Source organism: Bufo gargarizans, chromosome 4, assembly GCF_014858855.1.
Source record: "Bufo gargarizans isolate SCDJY-AF-19 chromosome 4, ASM1485885v1, whole genome shotgun sequence".
In the NCBI taxonomy this organism is placed as follows: domain Eukaryota; kingdom Metazoa; phylum Chordata; class Amphibia; order Anura; family Bufonidae; genus Bufo; species Bufo gargarizans.
The window spans coordinates 406,173,768-406,197,699 of NC_058083.1; positions in this window are offsets into that span (position 1 = coordinate 406,173,768).

A 23,932-nucleotide genomic window follows, 5' to 3' on the forward strand; every position below is an offset into this window, starting at 1 on the left:
AAGTTGCCCTCATTGTTACCAGAAAAAAATCTCATTACCCGTATGCTCAATATAAGGAGAATAGCAGAAACTCCTAATGCTGGCCATACGTGTAATGATTGTGGAGACCCTCAAATGCCAGGGCAGTACAAACACCCCACAAATGACCCCATTTTAGAAAGAAGACACCCCAAGGTATTCGCTGAGGGGCATATTGAGTCCATGAAAGATTTAACTTTTTGTCACAATTTAGCGGAAAGGGAGACTTTGTGAACTTGTCATGCCCCTCACAGAATACCTTGGGGTGTCTTTTTTCCAAAATGGGGTCACATGTGGGGTATTTATACTGCCCTGGCATTTTAGGGGCTCTAAAGCGTGAGAAGAAGTCTGGAATCCAAATGTCTTAAAATGCCCTCCTAAAAGGTACTCATTGGAATTTGGGCCCCTTTGCGCACCTAGGCTGCAAAAAAGTGTCACACATGTGGTATCGCCGTACTCAGGAGAAGTAGGGCAATGTGTTTTGGCATGTTTTTTCACACATACCCATCCTGTGTGTGAGAAATACCTTTGTAAATGACAACTTTTTCCATTTTTCATATAAAGTTGTCAATTTACAGAGATATTTCTCTCACCCAGCATAGGTATATGTAAAGATACACCCCAAAACACATTGCCCTACTTCTCCTGAGTACAACGATACCACATGAGTGACACTTTTTTGCAGCCAAGATGCGCAAAGGAGCCCAAATTCCAATGAGTACCTTTAGGATTTCACAAGGCATTTTTACGCATTTGGATTCCAAACTACTTCTCACGCTTTAGGGCCCCTAAAATGCCAGGGCAATATAAATACCCCACAAGTGACCCCATTTTGGAAAGAAGACACCCCAAGGTATACCGTGAGGGGTATGGTGAGTTCATGTAAAAAAAATGTTTTTGTCACAAGATAGTGGAATATGAGACTTTGTAAAAAAAAAAAAATGCTAACTTGTTCCAAAAAAAAAAAATCTTCTATGAACTTGCCATGCCCCTCACGGAATACCTTTGGGTGTCTTCTTTCCAAAATGGGGTCACTTGTGGGGTATTTCTACTGCGATGGCATTTTAGGGGCCCTAAAAGGAGAGAAGTAGTTTGGAATCCAAATGCGTAAAAATGCCCGGTGAAATACTAAAGGTACTCATTGGAATTTGCTGGGTGAGAGAAATATCTCTGTAAATTGACAACTTTGTATAAAAAAATTGTCATTTACAGAGATATTTCTCACACACAGTATCGGTATATGTAAAAATACACCCCAAAACACATTGCACTACTTCTTCTGAGTACGGCGATACCACATGTGTGACACTTTTTTGCAGCCTAGGTGCGCAAAGGGGCCCAAATTCCAATGAGTACCTATAGGATTTCACAGGGCATTTTTACGCATTTGAATTCCAAACTACTTCTCACGCTTTAGGGTCCCTAAAATGCCAGGGCAGTATAAATACCCGACAAGTGACCCCATTTTGGAAAGAATACACTCCAAGGTATTCTGTGAGGGGCATGGCGAGTTCATGTAAAATTTTATTTTTTTGTCACAAGTTAGTGGAATATGAGACTTTGTAAGAAAAAAAATATATCATTTTCCGCTAACTTGTGCCAAAAAAAAAAATCTTCTATGAACTCATCATGCCCCTCACGGAATACCTTGGGGTGTCTTCTTTCCAAAATGGGGTCACTTGTGGGGTATTTATACTGCCCTGGTATTTTAGGGGCCCTAAAGCGTGAGAAGTAGTTTGGAATCCAAATGCATAAAAATGCCCTGTGAAATCCAAAGTTGTCAATTTACAGAGATATTTCTCTCACCCAGCATGGGTATATGTAAAAATACACCCCAAAGCACATTTCCCTACTTCTCCTGAGTACAGCGATACCACATGTGTGACACTTTTTTGCAGCCTAGGTGCGTAAAGGGGCCGAAAGTCCAACGAGTACCTTTAGGCTTTACAGGGTTGCTCACAATTTAGCCCTGCCCAAAATGCCAGAACAGTAAACACACCCCACAAATGACCCAATTTCGGAAAGTAGACACCCCAAGGTATTCACTGAGGGGCATAGTGAGCCCGTGGGAGATTTAATTTTTTTTTGCCAGAAGTTAGCAGAAATGGAAACTTTATTATTATTATTTTTTTTCTTAGAAAGTGTCATTTTCCGCTAACTTGTGAAAAAAAATGTAATAATACATGAACTCACCATGCCCCTACGCAAATACTTTGGGGTGTCTTCTTTCTAAAATGGGGTCATTTGGGGGGTATTTATACTATCCTGGCATTCTAGCACCTCAAGAAACATGACAGGTGCTCAGAAAGTCAGAGCTGCTTCAAAATGCGGAAATTCTCATTTTTGTACCATAGTTTGTAAACGCTATAACTTTTGTGCAAACCAATAAATATACACTTATTGGATATTATTTTTTATCAAAGACATGTAGCACAATAAGTTCTGAAACAAACTTGTATAGAAATGTAATTATATTTGAACAATTTTACCAGAAAAAGTTAAAAATACACTTTTTTGAGAAAATTGCGGTCTATTTTGATTAATATCAGAAAAACGAAAAACGAAAAATCTCAGCAGCAATCAAATACCACCAAAATAAAGCTGTATTTGGGAGAAGAAAAGGAGGTAAAATTAATTTGGGTGCCAAGTTGCATGACCGAGCAATAAACCGTTAAATTTGTGAAGTGCCGATTTGTAAAAAAGGGCTCGGTCACTAGGGGGGTATAAACCTGTGGTCCTTAAGTGGTTAAAAAAAATAAAAATGCGGGGACTGTCATTGCGAGAGTTAATGCGCTGGCATCTGTGTTTTCACCGATGCCAACGCATACAGCAGGGGTCCGGGTATCAATGACTGCCAGACCCCTGCCGCTGATCGAGTGGGCGCAGCTCGGGCATAGCTGTACGGCGCTGGGATTTGAGACACACTTCCCAGCCCTGTACGTGTACAGCGCTGGTATTGTGCGGGTTAAAATGAACCAGGAGTGGATCTCACAGGATTTGTACTCCAGTGCAGTTTGTGCGTTCTCTTTTTCCATTTCCAAATGTTTTGGGGCCTCCACAAATAAAAAAAAAAAAAAAAAATATATATATATATATATATATATATATATATTTGTGTTCGGATAGGCTATCAGAAAGCGTGCCCTATTCTAACCCCCCTATAGGAAATAAGCAGTAGAATTATGCCATAACTGCTGTCGTAAAAGTAGCCTAAAGTGGGCCACCTTAGTAGTCTGAGAGTTGAAAAAAGGGGGAATGGGTGGGTGGGTGAAAGCGATGAGCCGTGCAACGTGAGCTGAGGGGGTGAGATTTATACGCAGTGAGAGGGAGCCTCCCCTCCCACAAATCCGGCAATACCTTGCCTTACACTTGTGTTCGGATAGGCTATCAGAAAGCGTGCCCTATGCTAACCCCCCTATAGGAAATAAGCTGTAGAATTATGCCATAACTGTTGTCGTAAAAGTAGCCTAAAGTGGCCAAAAAGTTACAAGTGTTAGAGTAATTACCCTTTATTGATAAACGCATTATGACAACAAATTATGAAAAGCAACAGACATTTCTTGACATGGGTCTGGAATATACGTGAGGTATGACGAGGACTTCCATCTACCTAGTTTCTTGATAACGTGTACCGGGACATTGTTCTTGGAGGCGGCTGAGGCGGCACCAATGCGAAACGAGTGGCCCGTGATGCTGGCCGGGTTAACATTAATATTGACAAGAAGTGCTCTAACATACTTAAGGAAAATTTGAATGCTGAGAGGTGCGCTATTGTGAGGCAGCAATGGCGAGTCTGGTGGCGATGCACGTATGTGTAGTGACCATTGGTTTAGGACTTCAACTGGACACCATTGGTTACCAGTGGGAAAATATCTGATACGTACCACCTCCCCTGGTCGAGCGGCTTTGGATTGTTCTAAGTTTAGCAAGTAGCCGGAACTATCGTAAACTAGATCCTTCTTGCGAAGGAACTTCGTGGAAGTGGCTGCACACTTAAATTCCCCGGGTCTTAGGAAGCCGAAAAAAGACAGGTATAACGCCGTTCCTACTAGTCTACTAGTCTCGAGACCAAAGGGGCAGCCGCGTAGCATGTCAATGACTGACCTAAACATGGGACCTGTGAAAGGCTGGCGGCTCGTGGACTTCTGGAAGGTGGACTTCTGTAACATGGCTTTGATGGGATAAGCGGAAAACAAGGAAGGCTGCTCAGGGTGAGCCAGATAACAGTAATGTTGAATTCCTGCTAGATATAGCTTGATGGTGTTGTAAGCTAACTTCAGATTTGAGTGGCAAAACCCGATAAAAGCCATTAGGTAAGTTATGTGTCCCATGTCTAGCGGTGGATGTGAAACTCGGAATTTATTAAATAACAACCAGGCTGTCTTATACACCTTCAATGTATTTTTGGAGAGGGACTGTTCGATCAGGGACCTGGCAGTGACCAGAAGTGGTGCTAATGCATGACTAGCAGGTTGTGCTGCGGAACCATCGTTGGTAGTAGATCTGCCCCTGGAGAAACCTGTAAAAAGAACGGAACGTTAAGTCTGGATAGAGCGTCTGCCGCAAGATTCCTCTGTCCTTGAATATGTGCGCAGACTAAATTGAACCTATGCTGTAATGACAACCATACGAATTTCCTGAGAAATGCCATGACTTCTATGGACCCAGACCTGCCCTTCATGAGGATGTCCACCAGCGCTGCATTATCTGTTAAGAACAACACGGTCTGATTCCCCCACAGACTACCCCATGTTTGAGCTGCTGCCACTATGGGATATATTTCGAAAAGGGGGGATGACTGTAGAAAGCCTGGAATAGCTAAAACCTCAGGCGGCCAAGGACTGGTCATCCAGTGTCTACCGTAGATAGCCGCGAATCCGGTAGAAGAGGCTGCATCCGTGTGGATAACCGGGGAACGACTGGATACAAAGGGAATAAAGAATGACACACCGTTCCATTGCGCTAAGAATTCATCCCACATCAAGAGATCTGATAAGGCATTCTGATCTAATCTAACTATGCTATCCTGATCCGGGGCTATGGGCAGAAGTTTCAGCAACCTGGATATGAAGGATCTACCTTGTGGGATAATTCTCATTGCAAAATTTAACATGCCAAGTAGACTCTGGAGGCCTGTTTTGGTGGTGACTCTGACACGTGCGAGTTCGTGAACTACCTCTCTGATTCTGATTAACTTGTCGTGGGGTAGACTAGCTTCCATGCTACTAGTGTCTAGGCGGATGCCTAAAAAGGTGATGATATTACCTGGACCCTCTACTTTATTGGGGGCTACAGGGACTCTAAGGTCTTCGAAGACACCTCTTAACACCGTGAGGTCTTGTGGCACCTGTGTGGGAGGCTCAATTAATAGGAAATCGTCCAGGTAGTGGATTATGTGGTGAACCCGAAACACATTTGACAGTATCCAATGCAAGCCTTGAGCGAACTGATCAAACAACCAGGGATTCGACTTAGCGCCAAATGTCAGTTTGTTTGCAAAATAATACTGCCCTTGCCACTTAATGCCATGCCATTGCCACAGCTGGGGTTTGAGGGGTAGCAACTTAAATGCATCCGTGATATCGGCTTTTGACAACCAAGTTCCCTTGCCTAATGAAAGAATGACCTGTATGGCTTCATCTATGGAAGAATATTTCATGTACACTTCTTCAGAAGGTATCAGTGAATTTAAACTAGGAATGGAGATTGAATGAGGAGCTGACAAGTCGTAGATTACCCTTTTTTTATTGGAAAATTTCCCCGTGACAACCCCTATGGGGTTAACCCTCCAACACTCAAATGGGGATTGTGCCATTGGGCCTATCAAGTAGCCCTTCTCTAACTCGACGGCTAGTAACTGTGAAATAGAGACCGGGTCTCTGATGGCTGACAACAGGTTCTTGCACTCATATGTGACCTGCGGCAGTGCCACCAAACCGGTATGGAAGCCATGCCGAAGACCATCAAGCAGAAATTGTACCCAATTCTGATCTGGATGACCTAGTAAATATATGGCCAGTAACTCCGTATCTACAACGCTTAGTCATGCTGGACGCTGTCCTTTCTGAGGGCATACGGTGATGGAATGAGCCCTGAAACAAAGTGTACACAAGTGCAGCAGCCTGCATTGATTATAATAGCAACCAGTGGTGTTAAAGTTGTTACATATCTGTGATTTGCCAAGGTATTTGATTGGGCGCCCTAATTTGTCTACGCCTGCAGAAAGCCTGGCAAGGGGAGGTTGGGAGGTATGGCTGGTTTGCGCTCGTTCTGTCCTAGCACTAGCGCACCAATCTGTTGCATGAGAATAAGAGCCGCAGTTACTACACGCCGGGGCTTTGAGACCTGCAAAATGCGGGCAAAACAGCTCGGTATCGACTATGGACCAATCAACGGTGTGCTGAAATTGTCTCTGCGCAGCTGCAGCTTTTGCTGAAAATGACCTATGATATTCATAGAATGCTGTGCCGCCATATTTATTGGCTAAATCCACCACTTTGTATAGATACAGATCCAGCTCCTCTCTTCTATTGGGACTCACTGAACATACCACATCTCTAAACAAGCTGAAAGCCAGCACAAACTCTGCTACAGTGAGTTTCCTGTTGAGCCTGACATCCCTGGACTTTAAAATCACAGAAACCTCCCCACATGCTATGGTCTTATTATCCGGTATTTCGTGCGTGGCTATCAGCAAGGAAGCTAAGTTGACGTCCTTACAATCTAATATGTCTTGACGCACGTTGGCCGGAATGAAATGTGATGGCGCTATGTTGGGAGAGTTGACAAGGGAGCCAGCAATCGAGGACTGAGTGAGTGACTGCACGGCAGGACTGGGACTGACAACATTAGAAGTAGAGGCCGTACTTTCTACTGCCTCCAATCTTGTCTGAAATTGGGACAGAGAAGACACCATCATATTGACTACAGCGTGAAGCTGTGTCAAAGAGGTTTGAATCGTGTTCATGGATACCGAGTCCTCCCCTGAAGTAGGGGGCTCTGAAAACAATAATCTGTACAGTTCCGCTTTCCTGGCGGTCGCTGGATAAGGAATTCCTCTCCTTGTCAGTTCTGCCGTGAGCCTCGGCACGGTCCAGGACCTGATGGCTGGAACTGCCTCTCTCTCGGATTGGGAGTCTTCATTGCTGTGAGATGCCAAACTGCCTTCCACGTGGGACTGCTGAGACATCCTAACTGAAAGAAACTGTGGTTACCTATGGGTACCAACTCGTGCTCCCGACACCAAATGCCACCGAATACGTGAAACATGACCCTGCTACCATGCCGCTGCCTTGCCCCGTGAAGTGGGCACTGTACTCCTGAAATCATGAATGAGCCCTTGGCTACTGAACGGGATATGGTTCGTTCGTGACCTGTGGTCGTGACAGGATTTATAACGAGTCTGTAGTCGTGACAGACTTCGAGCGTCTGTAGTCGTGACAGACTTCGAGCGTCTGTAGTCGTGACAGACTTCGGGCGTCTGTAGTCGTGACAGACTTCGAGCGTCTGTAGTCGTAACAGACTTCGAGCGTCTGTAGTCGTGACAGACTTTGAGCGTCTGTAGTCGTGACAGACTTTGAGCGTCTGTAGTCGTGACAGACTTCGAGCGTCTGTAGTCGTGACAGACTTCGAGCGTCTGTAGTCGTGACAGACTAGAACGTCTGTGGTCGTGACAGATTTGAGCGTCTGCAGTCGAGACAGATTTGAACGTGTATGACAGCAGGCCCCTGTAGTCGTGACAGACCCTGTGCGTCCGTAGACAAGACAGACCCCGTGCCAACATCAGTGACAAACTACGCATGCCTATAGGTAACAGGCCACGAGCGTCTGTCCTGGTGACAAACCACGAATGTCAGTACTTGCAACGGACGACCCGAGAGCTGGTAGACCGCCAGGGCCTACGTGACGTGACCATGTTCATGATGGATTGAGGAACCTGTATTTGTGACAGGATCTAGTGACCTATTGACACGACAGATGATGAGAAGAAAACATTTTCAAATAATCTGTTTACGTTTATTTTTTTGAATTTTTTTTTGGTGTTATATATATTTCCCTTCAGGAGTATAATGCCCTACATAAATGTGTTTCACCCCGTGCGACTGGAATGTGACACAAACTCCTGCACCAAGAAGGACCCCGTGTCACCTACCTGTACCAATGTGGGTATGCCCTACTCCACTATGTTGAAGGGGAAGGAGAGGAGAAAGGGAAAATAAATAATGAACCCACAAAAAAAAAACATGAAATGAACCAATTCCCCCTTTTTTTTTTTTTTTCTTTCTTTCTTTTACCTGTTGGAACAAAGTAACGGGAGATGTGTCGCGATATGTGTGCCGTGGGATGATGTTCCTACTGACCTGTAAGAAATATTGCTGTTACCACTTTGCCCAAACCCTGATGACCTAGATCCTGTGAGCCGTGAACTGGTACTAGGTGTGCGGCATTTATGTGACCCTGGTGCTGTCAGCAGACCCCCTGTAGGTGACAAGACAAAGCCACGGGGTGTTTGACGTGTGGGCACTGCCTGTACTGAACTGCTAGCTGGTTTGTATATGACAGTAGACCAGCCTGGACCTGGCCATGAGCACTGGAAGCCCTCACTGAGAGCCCTGAGGGTATGGCCTGCCTGTCCTGCCGAAAGGCCGAAGAACCCTCCGTGCGTGTATGTGGTATGTGACCTGGTGAGGCACGTCACAGAACCTGACAGTAAGACATGCCGCCGATCTTACATGCGCCTCTACTGTGCGCACGGATGCGAACGCAGATGCGCCGACTGTGGCTGCACCGCTGCAGGGTGAGAGTGGAGTGGCCTGTGACCGTGCGTTATGATGGCATGAAAACCTGGTATGCACGTATGTAAAACGTCCCCTCCTACCCCCCCCCCCCCTAAACCTTATCACCTTATCCTGATGCTGGAAGCTTGGGACCAGAGCTAGCGCTGGAGTAAGCCTGCGGCGTGACGCTCCTGACCGCGGCCGAAGGTGCCGACCCGGAAGTGACGTTGCCGGAAGTGACGAGCTGCGCTGAAGAGATGAGCCGTACTGCAAGCGATGAGCCGAAAGCGATGAGCCATGCAACGTGAGCTGAGGGGGTGAGATTTATACGCAGTAAGAGGGAGCCTCCCCTCCCACAAATCCGGCAATACCTTGCCTTACACATATAAAAAACAAACAAAACAAAAAAGTTGGCTACCTCCTCTGCCTCTTCCACCTACACCGCCACGTCCCCCTCCTCCTCAACTCGGACCTCCATCTCCTGCCTCAAGACTATTATGTCTTATATTGGCAGATTAAAGAGGTATATCGGTATACCAGCCAATGTGATACTCCAGGGCAGTTTGTGTGTTCTCTTTGCCATTTCCCAATGTTTTGAGATCTTCACAAACCCAAAAAGTATATAATTGGCTGCCTCTTCTACCTAGACCGACACGTCCGCCTCCTCCTCCACTCGGACCTCCACCTCCTGGCTCAAGATTATTATTTCTTATATTTGCAGAGTAGAGTAGTATACCTGTTCTGCCCTAGCAAAGGGAGATTCATTTCAGATCACGTCTATTTCATTTCTAATTCATTCTGCTGCAATTCTCGTATTTTTGTAGTGATTAGTTAGGTTATAGCACCATCTAGCAGTCTTAAAAATGTACTATATTTAGTTTTTCTGTTGATAAAGATTATTATATTTGTGGGTTTTGCAAAACATTGTGGGACTGTAATGCATCCTGGGAAAGAGAAGCCCAGTCTCCAGTCTTCATGTTACAGGACATCAGCTGTGCTGTCTCCTGCATATCTCCCTTTGAAACCCCACAATCCTTGTACAAGCATATCTGGTAATTCTACCTTTGTATGCAGTGCTGTTTAGCTAGGTATAAGTGTTACTCAGGGAAGAGGATGTAACTGTTAGAGGCTAGACATGTATTCTTATGTATAGGTAGCCATTTTGGACATATGCTCAGTGTTAATGCGATAAACGGACACTGTTCACTTGAATGGGTCTGAAAATCCGGAGATGTGGAGCGGTGCGGAACGAAAGCACTGCACGGAAGCACTACGGAGTGCTTCTGTGGGGTTCCGTTCCGCACAAAGATTGAACATGTCCTATTTTTTTGAGGAACGGAGGGATGCTGACCCATTCAAGTTGAATGGGTCTGGATTCGTCCCGGAGTCCTCATGAATGTTCTCCGTGCATTGCGGACCGCAAATTGCAGTCCCAATGCACGGAACGGAACCCATACGTTTGTGTGAACAAGCCCTTACATTAGTGAAAAATTAAACACTAACCTGGATGTTAGTATATGAAAAATTTGTAAAACATAAAAAAAGTATATAAATTTGATATCACCATAACCATATCAACCCACAAAATAAAATTATCATATATATCACATGATGAACCCCATAAAAAATAAAAATGAAAAACAGAGAATTGCAATTTTTGCACACCTCACTTCCCAAAACATGGTATAAAAAATAATCAAAAATACATATGTACCCCTAAATGACACCAATATAAACTGCAGCCAGTTCCGCAAAAAAAAACAAAAAAAAAAACAGTCGACAAAAAAATTAAAAGGTTATGGCCTCTAAAAATCATTTCAGCAAATTCCATGTTAGAAAATCCCAATGCCGCTTCTTCCCTTATGAACGTTGCCGTGCCCCCAAACAGCAGTTTATAACCACATATGGAGTGTAGCCATACTCACGAAAAATGGATAACAAATTGTGATGTGCTTTTTCTCCTGTTACCCCTTGTGAAAATGAAAAAATTGGGGCTAAAACAACATTTTATTGGAAATAAAATGTAATTTTTCACAGCCAAGTGTTTCAACATTTTTTGAAATGGTTCTTGGGTTAAAGCATTTACTTCACCCTGTGATAAATTCCTTGGGTGGTGTTGCTTCCAAAATGGGGTCACTTTTTGTGGTTTCCTGTCTAGGGGTACCTCAGGGTCTCTTCAAATGTGAAATGGCATCCGAAAACCATTCCAGCAAAATCTGCCCTCTAAAAACAATATCGTACTCCTTTCCTTTTGAGCCATACAGCAGTTTACGACCACATATGGCAGGGATGGCAACCTGCAGCTTTTCAGCTGCTATAAAGATAAAACTCCCACCATGCCCTGCTGTAGGCTGATAAGCTGTGGGCATGCTGGGAGTTGTAGTTTTGCAACAGCTGGAGAACCTCAGGTCGGCCATGCCTGACATATGGGGTGTTTCTGTAAACTACAGAATCAGGGTAGTAAATATTGATGTTTGTTTTGTTGTTAACCTTAGTTGTGTTACATGAAAAATGGATTATAATATAAAATCTTCACCAAAAAATTACATTTTTAAATTTCACTTCTATTTTCTTTTAATTCCTGTGGGACACCACAATGGTTAACAGAGTTTCTAACATCAGTTTTAAATAAATTGAGGGTTGTAGTTTCTAAAATGCAGCCATTTTTTGTGTGGTTTCTACTAAGAAAGCCCCTTAAAGTCACTTCAGAACTGAATTGATCTTTAAAATTCATTTATGATTAGATATACGCGTCTTTTTGGATTACAGTATCTGTCACTGATTTTAGCACAAAGTTTATTTGTGGCAAAATCTGTGACTTCTGAGACATGTACGCCGCTCACGCCAGTGCATAAGAAGGAGGTGTGGGCTTCTACATAACTTCAGTGCATCCACTGCTGGTGCAGAGATATTAAGACTGGCGTCTAAATCGTTAGTCTTAACAAATGACCCCAATGGCTTAGAAAATTTTCTTCAAAATGTCAGTAATTGCTTCTAAAATTCAAAACCTTCTAAAATCCCCCAAAAAATTAAATATACAAAATGATGCCAACATAAAATAGATGTGTAGGGAATGTTAATAAGTAACTAGTGAGGAATCACTATTTGTCTTAAAATCAGAGAAATAAAAATTTAGAAAATTGCAAATTTTTTCAGTAAATTTGGGATTTCTTATGATAAAAGTAAAACATATTAGCTCAAATTCACCACTGACATGAAGTACGAAGTGTCTTGAGAAAACAATCTTAGAATTGCCTGGATCAGTAAAAGCGCTACAGAGTTATTACCAGATAAAGTGACACATATCAGATTTAAAAAATGGGGCTTCAGCATTTGGTCCAAACAGTTTTTTTGCAGGAAGGGGTTAAGATAATTTAAGTCTGCCCATGTGACAATATGTTATGTTCTTTAAAAAGTTTGTAAAAAGGGGTTTGCAACCATTTTAAGTAAAAAACGTGAGTAAAAATGCTTGTGCAGGGAGAGAGTGCTTAAAAGGGGTTTCCAAGAGTTTATTTTGATCACATATTCTAATGATATGCCATCAGTATCTTATCGGTGGGGTCTGACAAATGGGAACCCCACCGATCAGCTATTCAAGGAGGCAGCAATGCTGACAGTAGCACTGTGGCCTTCTCTCATCTTTTTCTAGGCACAGGTCAGCCCCATTCCCTTCAATGGTGCTGAGCTGTGACAGCAAGCACAGCCGCTATACAATGTACAGCGCTGTGCTTGGTAAGCTGCGAGAAGACCGCAGAGCTCACCGTAGCACCAGTGCCTTTTCAAACAGCTGATTGGCAAGGATAGGTCATCAGTATCAAAATTTCAGAAAACCCTTTTAAGGCTACTTTCACACTAGCGTTGTTTGAATCCGGCGTTCAATTCCGACACCGGAACTGCCCGCCGGATCCGGAAAAACGTGTGAAAACTGATTACATTTGAATCCTGATCAGGCTTTCGATCACAATGGAAAAATGCATTGGAAAAAACGGATCCGCCATTTATGGACTTTAACTTTTTTTTCCTATTTTTCGGGTTTAACATGCAAAAGCCGGATCCGTTTTGACTGAACACACGGCGCCGGATCTGGCGTTAATGCAAGTCAATGGGAAAAAAGCCTGATCAGGCGTTCAGTCAAAGTGTTCAGGATTTTTGGCCGGAGGTAAAAATACTGCATGCTACGTTTTTCTGAAAAGCCTGATCAGTCAAAAAGACTGAACAGAAGACATACTGATGCATCCTGAGGGACGGACTCTCCATTCAGAATGCATTAGGATAAAACTGATCAGTTCTTTTCCGGATTTGAGCCCCTAGGACGGAACTCAGCGCAGGAAAAGAAAAACGCTAGTGTGAAAGTAGCCTAAGAGCAGCACAGTATTCTCTCCTCAGCACATGCTGATAGAAGGGAAAACGATGTGATATTTATAAGGGGTTGTCCAAGTACAACAATGTATCCCCTATCAACAGGAATGGGGAAAAAGTGTCTGATCGGTGGGGATCTGACCACTGGGACCCCTGCTGATCAGTGTGAAGGAGAAAGCTGACCACTTGTACCCATAGAGTTGATGTAACAGCGGCTGCTGTGCGCCACTGTTCCCCTGCTTACCGTTATGGTCCCGGGTGCCATGTTCAGCGGTGATCTGCTGCCATTGTTTCCTTTCAGCCCTGGCAACAGCATGCTTGCTGCTTGTTTCCTGCAACATTTTCTTAAGGGCTGGCGTGCTTCACTTCCTGTGTTTTATGGGTTGGATCATGTGACCTCACCAACTAATCCTAGCCCTCCTACACATATATAAGTGGCTCAGCCCCCTTCCAAGATGCCTCAATGTCAAGGTCCTTGTGTCCTCCTAAGGTTCCTGATATCCGCTTGTGTTCCTGACTTGTACTTCTGTTCCTGGACTCTGCTACCCGTTTGATTCCTGCCTGCTTGCCTTGAGTCTCCTGTTACTGACCCAGATTGCCTGACCTCTACCTGTGCTGCCTTCCCTGACCTATTACCTTTCTGACTTTGCCTCTGCCTCATCCTTTGGTCCTGCACCATTGCGCCTGATAATGACTCAGCCTGTTGACAACACCTGTACCTTTGGTACCTTTCTCAAGTACCTCCTGGTCCGCCTGGACCAGTTACCTCATGTGCCTACCCTCCTCAAGAGGTAGCGACCTGGTGTTCCACTTGGGAAAGTCTATCCCCACCATCAGTGGTACTGTGAAGATCGAGGGGTTAACTTAGACAATGCCCTTAGAGGAGGTAGGACATTCGTGGCACAGTGGGTTCACAACCGCTGGTTTGTGACAGTACACTGAGGCCATGGACCCCGCTTGTCACCCCAGGGTTCCTCGTCTGTGGGTCAGTATGCCATTCAGTTTTGTACCCTGGCTGCCGAACTTGCATGGAACAATGAGCCTCAACTTGCGGTATTCTGGGAGGGCCCTTTCTGACCAGATTAAGGATGACTTAGCTGGTCGCGACTGTCGGTCTACTCTGAATGACCTGATCACCTTGGCCACAAGGATAGATATGCATTTCAGGGAACATTCTAGGAAGGTCACCGGTACCAGAAGACTACCCCATTTGGCTCCATCCTTTCAGAGGCCAGTTCTTCCACTAGTGTCCACCCCATCTGAAGAGCCCATGCAAATAGAGTGCCTTCGGTTGCCTGACCAGGAACATTTACGCCGCAAAGCAGAGAACCTATGTCTGTATTGTGGAGGCAAGGCCCACTTTGTGCACAATTGTGCATAGAAGCCAGGAAACGCCAATGTCTAGGGTCAGTTGGAGAGGTGGTCCTAGACAAGAAGAAGTCCTCTCTGAAACTTTCAGTTCTGGTGACTCTCTCTGTGCCTGCATTCTTGGACTCTGGGTCAGCCGGTAACTTCATTCAGCAAGCTCTGGTCCATCAGTACCAGTTTCCTACCATCCGTCTAGAAAGGCCTCTGTCAGTGCCTTCCGTAAATGGACTGCCATTTCCCGAACCTGTGCTTTTTGTTACTATGCCTCTTAAGTTGCAAATAGGGGGTCTGCATTCTGAGATGATCTTCTTCTATGTGCTGCCAGCTTCCGTGAATCTAGTTATCCCTGGTCTTCCCTGGCTGTGTCAGCACACTCCAGTTCTGGATTGGCACTCCGGTCAGATTCTGCACTGGGGATCATCCTGCCAGTTCACCTGCTTATCAGAGGTCCGACCTGCTTCTGCTTCTTCGCCTACTTTACCTCAAGACCTGCCTGGAATTCCGCAGCAGTATGCCAGTTTTGCGGATGTCTTCAGTAAGAAAGAGGACAAGACCCTGCCTCCTCATCGTCGTTGTGCAGCAGGCCATCCCCTGGGGCCCTAATAGCTATACTGAGTACCCAGGTGTAGGAATAGCCTAGTGGTATAGGGTGGCCTAAAATGTCCCTTTATGTTGTATGAGTGTCACGGTGCTCCTACCTGGATACGGCCAGACCCCAGGTGTTGGCTCTGAAGCAAACAAATAGGGAGGAATAGTTGAGGATTATGAAGAAATAATTCCAGACCTTGTGATGCAGTTGAATAGCAGCTTTACTTTGATAAACTTTCATTAGACACAATCTTCCAGCTTTGACTTGGTTCCAGCAGGCTTTGACATTAAAACTCTGGCAGGCAAACTTGTTTCTGCTACATCTGTTGCTCTCTGGCTCTGCTGTACTGACATGCTGACTGTATAAGGCTACTTTCACACTAGCGTTCGGGTGTCCGCTTGTGAGCTCCGTTTGAAGGGGCTCACAAGCGGACCCGAACGCTTCCGTCCAGCACTAATGCATTCTGAGTGGACGCGGATCCGCTCAGAATGCATCAGTCTGGCATCGTTCAGCCTCCGCTCTGCTCAGCAGGCGAACACTTGAACGCTGCTTGCAGCGTTCGGGTGTCCGCCTGGCCGTGCGGAGGCGTGCGGATCCGTCCAGACTTACAATGTAAGTCAATGGGGACGGATCCATTTGAAGATGACACACTATGGCTCAATCTTCAAACGGATCCGTCCCCCATTGACTTTACATTGAAAGTCTGGACGGATCCGTCTGAGGCTACTTTCACACTTAGAAATATTTTAACAATATAATGCAGACGGATCCGTACTGAACGGAGCCACCGAATGCATTATATGAGCGGATCTGTCTGAGACGGATCCGCTCTGAACGCAAGTGTGAAAGTAGCCTAACTTTGCTTCTTCTTTATGCTGCAATTTCTCTCTTTGTATGGTCTGTCTCTAGATTAGGCCAGGGCACTTTCCTCCTGAGGCTCTAAGCTTTGGCCTCCACATCCAGCAGAGCTGAAGGTACTCTGTCTGGCTTGGGTTGGGCTTGGGCACGTCCAGCAGAGACATGCCCAGCACACCCACCTTCCCCTAGTAGGGGGTAAGCTAGACTAGACTAGACTGGTCCCCACCCTCCCTGCAGGTAGTGGGACTCTCCCACTCCTCCATAGAGCTGGGTTAGAATGGAATGGAGAGCTCAATTCTCTGTAAGAACAGCTCTGCAGTGTTTGCTGCCACCTGCTGGTGAACCAGGCAGATTGCATTTTAACATAACAGTTGTATTAGAAATAGGAATGCACAGTGTATAGGACCTGAAATAAATGCATAGATAACATGATATTAGCCCATTAAAGACAGTAGGCGGGTGAAGAAGTGGTAATGCCACTCTGGGGCATTATAATTGTCTGATTGACCTTCTGCCTGGTGCCACTCTTCTTAGTGGTCAAGTCTACCTACTCTCACTTCCTGGGACCCAAGCGATGTCTAATTACATCAAGGAGAATCTCGAGAGAGGGTTTATACTGAAATCTACTTCACCAGCCGCTTCCGGGTTATTCTTTGTACAGAAAAAAGATAGATCCTTACGGCCCTGTATCGACTATCGAGGTCTGAATAAGGTCACAGTCAAAAAATTGATACCCTCTTCTGCTAATCTCCGAACTCTTTGACAGGATCCAGGGAGCTAAGGTCTTCACAAAATTCGACCTGCACGGCGCATACAACCTTATCTGCATTTGAAAGGGCCATGAGTGGAAGACTGCTTTCAACACTCGTGATGGACACTACGAGTATCTCCTCATGCCCTTCGGTCTGTGCAATGCTCCTGCAGTATTCCAGGAGTTGGTAAACAATATCTTTCTGGATCTGCTCTATGTCTTTGTGATAGTGTACCTGGATGATATACTGATCTATTCTCCAGATTTGACCACTCACCAGAAGCATGTATGTTTGGTTTTACAGCGGTTGAGAGAGAATCGACTTTTTGCCAAACTCGAGAAATGCATCTTTGAAAAATCTACTGTACCGTTCCTCGGATACATAATCTTGGATGCTGGGTTGCAGATGGATCCTGAAAATGTAATGCAGTAATGGACTGGACCTGCCCACAGGGTCTTCGTGCTATACAGCGCTTCCTTGGATTTTCTAATTTCTATTATCAGTTCATCCCGAATTTTTCATCTCTTACATCTCCGATCTCTGCTCTTACAAAGAAAGGGGTGAATGCCAGAGTCTGGACTCCTGAGGCAGAGGCCGCTTTTGTCCAATTAAAAAGGTCCTTTGCTTCTGCACCTGTTTTGCGTCATCCAGATGTCTCCTGCCAATTCTATTTATAAGTGGATATCAGGATCCATAGAAGCCGGTGCTGTTTTACTACAGAAAGGTTCCAAGAGCAAGATGTTTACATGTGGATTTTTCTCCAAGCTCTTCTCCCCTGCTGAGAAGAATTACTGTATAGGAGACAGAGTTTCTGGCCATAAAACTTGCCTTGGAGGAGTGGCAAAATCTATTGGAGGGAGCCTAGCATCCAGTGATAATCTTCACCCACCACAAGAACCTTACATATCTGCAGATGTCCCAGCGTCTGAACCCTCACCGAGCCAGATGGGCACTCTTCTTGTCCCGTTTTGATTTTGAGTTTCACTTTCGCCCGGCCGAGAAGAACTTCAAGGCAGGTGCTCTGTCTTGGTTATTTGACTTCTCCGACTAGCAGGAGGAGCCCCAGTACATTGTAGATCCTGCTCGTTTGATCACAGTGGCTCCTGTCCTGGTAAAAGATATCCCTCCCAGGAAGACATTCGTGCCATCTGCCAAGAGAAAACGTATTCTAGCTTGGGGGCACAACTCCAAACTGGCTGGTCACCGAGGCATCCGCAAGACCACAGAACTTTTGTCTCGCCACTACTGGTGGCCCACACTGTCTAAGGATGTGCGTGATTATGTGTCTGCCTGCACCGTCTGTGCTCAGAATAAAGTCTCCAGGACAAAACCACCCAGGCTGTTGTTACCTCTTCCTGTTCCTGATGCCCCATGGCAACACATTGCCATGGACTTTGTTACAGATCTGCCCTCTTCTGCCGGATTTACAGCTATCTGGGTGGTCGTGGACCGGTTCTCCAAGATGGCGCACTTCGTTCCTTTGGCTGGACTGCCTTTGACTGCTGAACTTGCTAAACTGTTCGTTAGACACATATTCCGCTTGCATGGTCTACCTTGGCATATTGTTTCCGATCGTTGAGTCCAGTTTACCTCTAAGCTCTGGAGAGCTCTTTGCCAGCTGCTTGAAATTGAGCTGGACTTCTCTTCCGGTTATTATCCCCAGACCAACGGGCAAGTAGAGCGGGTCAACAAATATTAGGGAACTATCTCCAGCATTTTTCAGCTGAATTCTCCTATAACAACCACTCTAGTGAGTCTACTGGATGCTCTCAATTCTTTGTCGTTTATGGACAACACCCTCGTACTCCTCTCCCTGTTCCTAGATCTCCTGGGGTACCAGCTGCGGATTCCTCTTTTAAGGATTTTTTTGAAGATTTGGCATGACACCAAGGACTGCATTAACAAAGCAGTGATTTGCATGAAAACGAATGCAGATAAGAGAAGAAGAAAACCACCTCAGTTCTCTTCTGGAAATAAGGTATGGCTCTCCTTTGAAAACATCTGCTTAAGGGTACCCAGTTTCAAGTTTGGTTCCTTGGACCCTTGAAGTATTGAGGAGGATCAACAAAGTGACATATAAGTTATGTTTGCCTCTCTCTCTGCATATTCCTAATACCTTCCACGTGTCCCTACTAAAACTAATAGTTCTTAATTGCTTCTCGACGGCTCCTTCTACTCCAACTCCGGTATCTGAAGATTCTGACGAGATATTTGAGGTCAAAGACATTCTGGAAATCAAGAAGCGTGGCAATAAGACCTACTATCTTGTGGACTGGAAGGGCTTTGGTCCTGAGGAGAGGTCTTGGGAACCATAAGAAAACATTCATGCGTCGAACTTGATAAAAAGGTTTCTGTCTTGTCGTGGACTCAAGAAGAGGGGGCCCAAGGGGGGGTACTGTAACAGCGGCTGCTGTGCGCCGCTGTTCCCCTGCTTACTGCCACGGTTCCCAGGCGCCGTGTTCAGCGGTGATCTGCTGCCAGTGTTTTCTTTCAGCCCTGGCCACAGCACGCTTGCTGCTTGTTTCCTGCAGCATTTCCTTAGGGGCCGGCGCGCATCACTTCCTGTTTTTTATGGGTTGGATCATGTGACCTTGCCAACCAATTCTAGCCCTCCTGCACATATATAAGTGGCTCAGCCCCCTTCCCAGATGCTTTAGTGTCAAGGTCCTTGTGTCCTCCTAAGGTTCCTGATATCCGCTTGTGTTCCTGACTTGTACTTGTGTTCCTGGACTCTGCTACCTGTTTGATCCCTGCCTGCTTGCCTTGACTCTCCTGTTGCTGACCCAGATTGCCTGACCTGTACCTGGGATGCCTGCCCTGACCTATTGCCTGTCTGACTTTGCCTCTGCCTCATCCTTCGGTCCTGCACTATTGCTCCTGGTAATGACTCAGCCTGCTGACAACGCCTGTACCTCTGGTACCTTTCCCAGGTACCTCCTGGTCCGCCAGGACCAGCTGTCTCGTGTGCCTACCCTCATCAAGAGGTAGCAACCTGGTATTCCCCTCGGGAAAGTCTATCCCCACTATCAGGGGTATTGTAAAGATCGAGGGGTTCACTTAGACAACGCCCTTAGAGGAGGTAGGACACGTGGCACAGTGGGTTCACACCCGCTGGTTTGTGACAGTTGAATAGAGGGGCAGTAGGCAAGCATATCCCCTGCTCACTCATGATCAGTGGGGGTTCCAGCCATCAGGACCCAATCTAATAGTTACCCACTATACTGGATAGGGAATAACTTGATGTATCCGGATTACACCTAAAAGGGGTTGTCCCATTAAACGAGTTGTCTCACTTCAGCAAGTGGCATTTATCATGTAGAAAAATTTGATACAAGCCACTTACTAATACAGTATATTGTGATTGTGCATATTGCCTCCTTTGCTGGCAGGATTCATTTTTCCATCACATTATACACTGCTCGTTTCCATGGTTACGGCCACCCTTCAATCCAGCATCGGTGGCTGTGCTTGCACACTATTGGAAGAAGCAGTTGCCTCTCTGGTGGCAAGAACCATAGGAATGCACATAGGCCAGTGTTTTTTCCTGTCGTGTGCAAGCACACCACAGATGCTGGATTGAAGGGTGGTCGTAACCATGGAAACGAGACATATATAATGTGATATAAAAATTTGTCTACCCAGCAAAGGAGGCAACATGGACATTCACAATATATTAGTAAGTGGCTTGTATTAACTTTCTCTACATGATACATGCCGTTTGCTAAAGTGAGACAACTCCTTCAAAACAACGTATCCCCTATCTATAGGACAGGGGATAAGTGATAAATGATGGTCAGCAGTCCCACCACTGGGGCTCCATTCAGCTTTGTAGGACTGCCAGAGATAGCCAGGTCAATATATTTGACTGTCCTATACAGTTCAATGGAGCCGCAAACTCGCCAGTGGTCGGACACCCGCCGATCAGACACTTATTCCCTATCCTGTAAATGGGGGATTAGTTGTCCTAATGTGGCAACTCTTTTAACCAGTACGGCATGTTGTCCTGATACTTAAGGACACATGACGTACCGATACGTCATGTATATTTCCGATCACCGGCGAGCGGTGATCGGAACCCGGTGCCTGCTCAAATCATTGAGCAGGCACCTTGGCTAGATGCGCCGGGTGGTCCTGTGACCCCCCAGGTCAGCGATCGCAGCAAACCGCAGGTCAATTCAGACCTGCGGTTTGCTGCGTTTCCAGGTTATTCGGGTCTCTGAGGACCAGATAACCCGGAACAGGATGGTAATACACCACCAATCACCATCCTGCAATCCTGAGAGGTGATAGTGACATCACCTCTCAGGATCGCCTCTGATTGGTAGGTGGGCGGGCCGGCGGGAGATTAAAATCATAGTAGCGCTCCTCTCCTCCTCCTTTTGTGTCCGGAGCCCGAGGAGAGAGGAGCGCTGCAGTGCACGTGTGGATCTGAGCCAGCATCACCCCATCTGTGCCCCAGCACCCATCCTTGCCCCAGGACCCTATCTGTGCCCCAGCACCCCATCTGATCAGCTAGGTAATTAGGGAAAGACTAGGGAAAGGTTGGGCTAGGCAGGGATATAAAAGGGAAAGTTAGTGGGAAAAAAAAGTTTGATTGCATCACCCTAAGTAGGGTGTCTGGGGTCCACAGTACAGCTGTGTGACCCTAGACCCCCCCCCAGGGGTGCTGCTGCTTGCCCCCTGCACCCCCCAGAACTTTTTTGGGGCGCAGGTAGTTTATTTAAAAAAAAATTGTGTGCGTACGCTGACTGTGGCCGGCACTCTTAGTGTCCGGCCACTGTTAGCGCATCGCACACCCCACCGCTGATCAACTTCGGACGGTTGATCAGCGGCTTTGAATTTTTTCATTTATTTTTTTCACATTTTTTGCCATTTTTTTAGTTAGTCTTTTTGTTTTTTCTGTTAGTTTTAGGGATAAGTCCGCGAACACCTGCGCCCCCACACACACGCACACCAAATAAAGATTTACACGCACATACACACGCAGACACACACTCCCCTATGGCCCGCCGGATGTTCTCGGCCTAGGAGGCATACGCCCAGCTTGCCTCCGAGTCCGAGAGTCCCAGTGAGGACGAGGATGACCCCACTTTCCTGTTGTCATCCGCGTCCTTCTCATCATCTAGCCATGATGATAAGCCCCCAAGGCGGCAAAGACGCCGCCAGGCAGACCTAGGGGACCGCCATGTTAGGGACCCTGTGGCCCACCCTAGTGCGAGCAGCTCTGGGGCTCCGACTAGTTTTCCGGCCCACCAGTTAAATCCACCGGAGCCCCCTGCTGGTGAACTTGTCTGGTGTACCCCAGAGCGATTTGAGCCCGTGAATCCTGATTTTGTAGGCCAACCAGGAATCCAGATTTCCACAGTGGGCTTCACTGAATATGACTTTTTTAGTCATTTTTTCAGTGACCAACTGGTAAATCTAATGGTGGAGCAGACGAACCTGTACGCCCAACAGTTCGTTGCTCAACACCCGGGCTCCTTTTTGGCTAGGCCCGGTGGCTGGACCCCGGTCAGTGTAGCCGAGATGAGGACATTTTGGGGCCTCGTGCTGCCTATGGGTCTAGTCAAGAAACCTAGTGCCAGGCATTACTGGAGTGGGGACGTCCTCTACCAGCCCCCACTTTACAGTACGGCCATGACATGCTCCCGGTTTGAGGCCATCCGGAAATGCCTGCATTATTCAGATAATGCAGCATGTCCCCCCCAAAGGTGATCCTGCCTATGGCCGTCTGTATAAGATACGGCCAAATTTGTACAGACCTATGTACCTGGAAGGGAGGTTGCGGTTGATGAGTCTCTCATTGCATTCAAAGGGAGACTCATTTTCCGCCAGTATGTTCCCTCAAAGCAGACGAGGTATGGCGTGAAGCTGTACAAACTTTATGAGAGTACCTCAGGTTACACTTACAAGTTTTGTGTGTACGAGGGGCGAAATTCCCGTATTCAACCCCCAGAATGTCCCCCACTCTGGGTGTTAGCGGGAAACTTGTGTGGGACCTTATGCACCCACTGCTAGATAAAGGTTATCACCTGTACGTGGATAACTTTTATACTAGTGCAGTGTCCCAGGGGGTCAGTAGTGTAGCTTTAGGTATGCTGGGCTTTGTAGTGCAGGGTAACCCACTAACCTGGGATTCACTGTCGTCTTCAATCTGGGCAGATACTGGAACAGGCAGTACATAAATGTCGTGACGCCAGTGTCAGTTGAACGGTGACACACCGTGTAATGATAGGTGGAATAATGGAGTAACCCAGGTATTCATACAACAGGTTAACTTTACTGCATGGATAGGTAGTAGGGTAAACAGCCAGGTGACACAGTTCCAGAGTTATTTCACACTTTATCATGCGATTAACAGTGGTGGTTCAGGCTTTTACTTACAACGAGGATAACTTCGAGACAGGCCTCCTAGGTATAGGGATTCCCTCTTATGCTACTTGCAGCAATACCCTCAAGGTCCAGACACCTAATTCTTGGTAATAACCCTTGAGTAAATACTTGGTAGAGGTATTCTTCCCTCCTGACGGCTGGCTCTGTCTTTGGAGTTCTTCAGGTATCACTATCCTGGAAAGCTGGGTGGGTATGACCCTCCACACCAGTGGTGCAATCTCTGCACTGCAGACTGAGCTCTGACCCTCTCAGCACTGAGTCTAGAAACTTCTCTCTCCTGAGCTAGGCCCTAGCCTATTTATACTGAACTGGGGGCTCCCTCTGCTGGCTGTGACAAGGATTGCCGGTAACCGGCCTGACTGGCTTAAAGGGAAATACACATTACAATCTAGCAGTGTCGGGTAGCCTACCCGTATGCTGCACACCCCCAGACTTTAACGTGAGTAAGGCCTCGTACTCACACACATGCCTGAACCAGCATAAGATGATGCATAATTTAAACATTACATTATAAATATGATAAATAACTATTTCACACAGAAAATATAACATTTGCGACTTAATGAACAAATGACGCAAGGAAAAAGGGCGTCTTCTTTCTTCTTAGGCACGGCCGCTGACCTGGCACAGCGGACTTAAGGTGAACCAGGTTAGTCTATTTTTCTTGACTGAAGTATAATAAGGAACTACACAGGGTTTCCCCGTGGGTGTAGAACAGGCAAGGGCTCACGTGGAGGAGTCCATTCTTGCGCACAAACGTCAAGCAGGCTATTTCTAGTAACAACTGTTCGGGAGGAGACACCACCAGCATAGTCAAA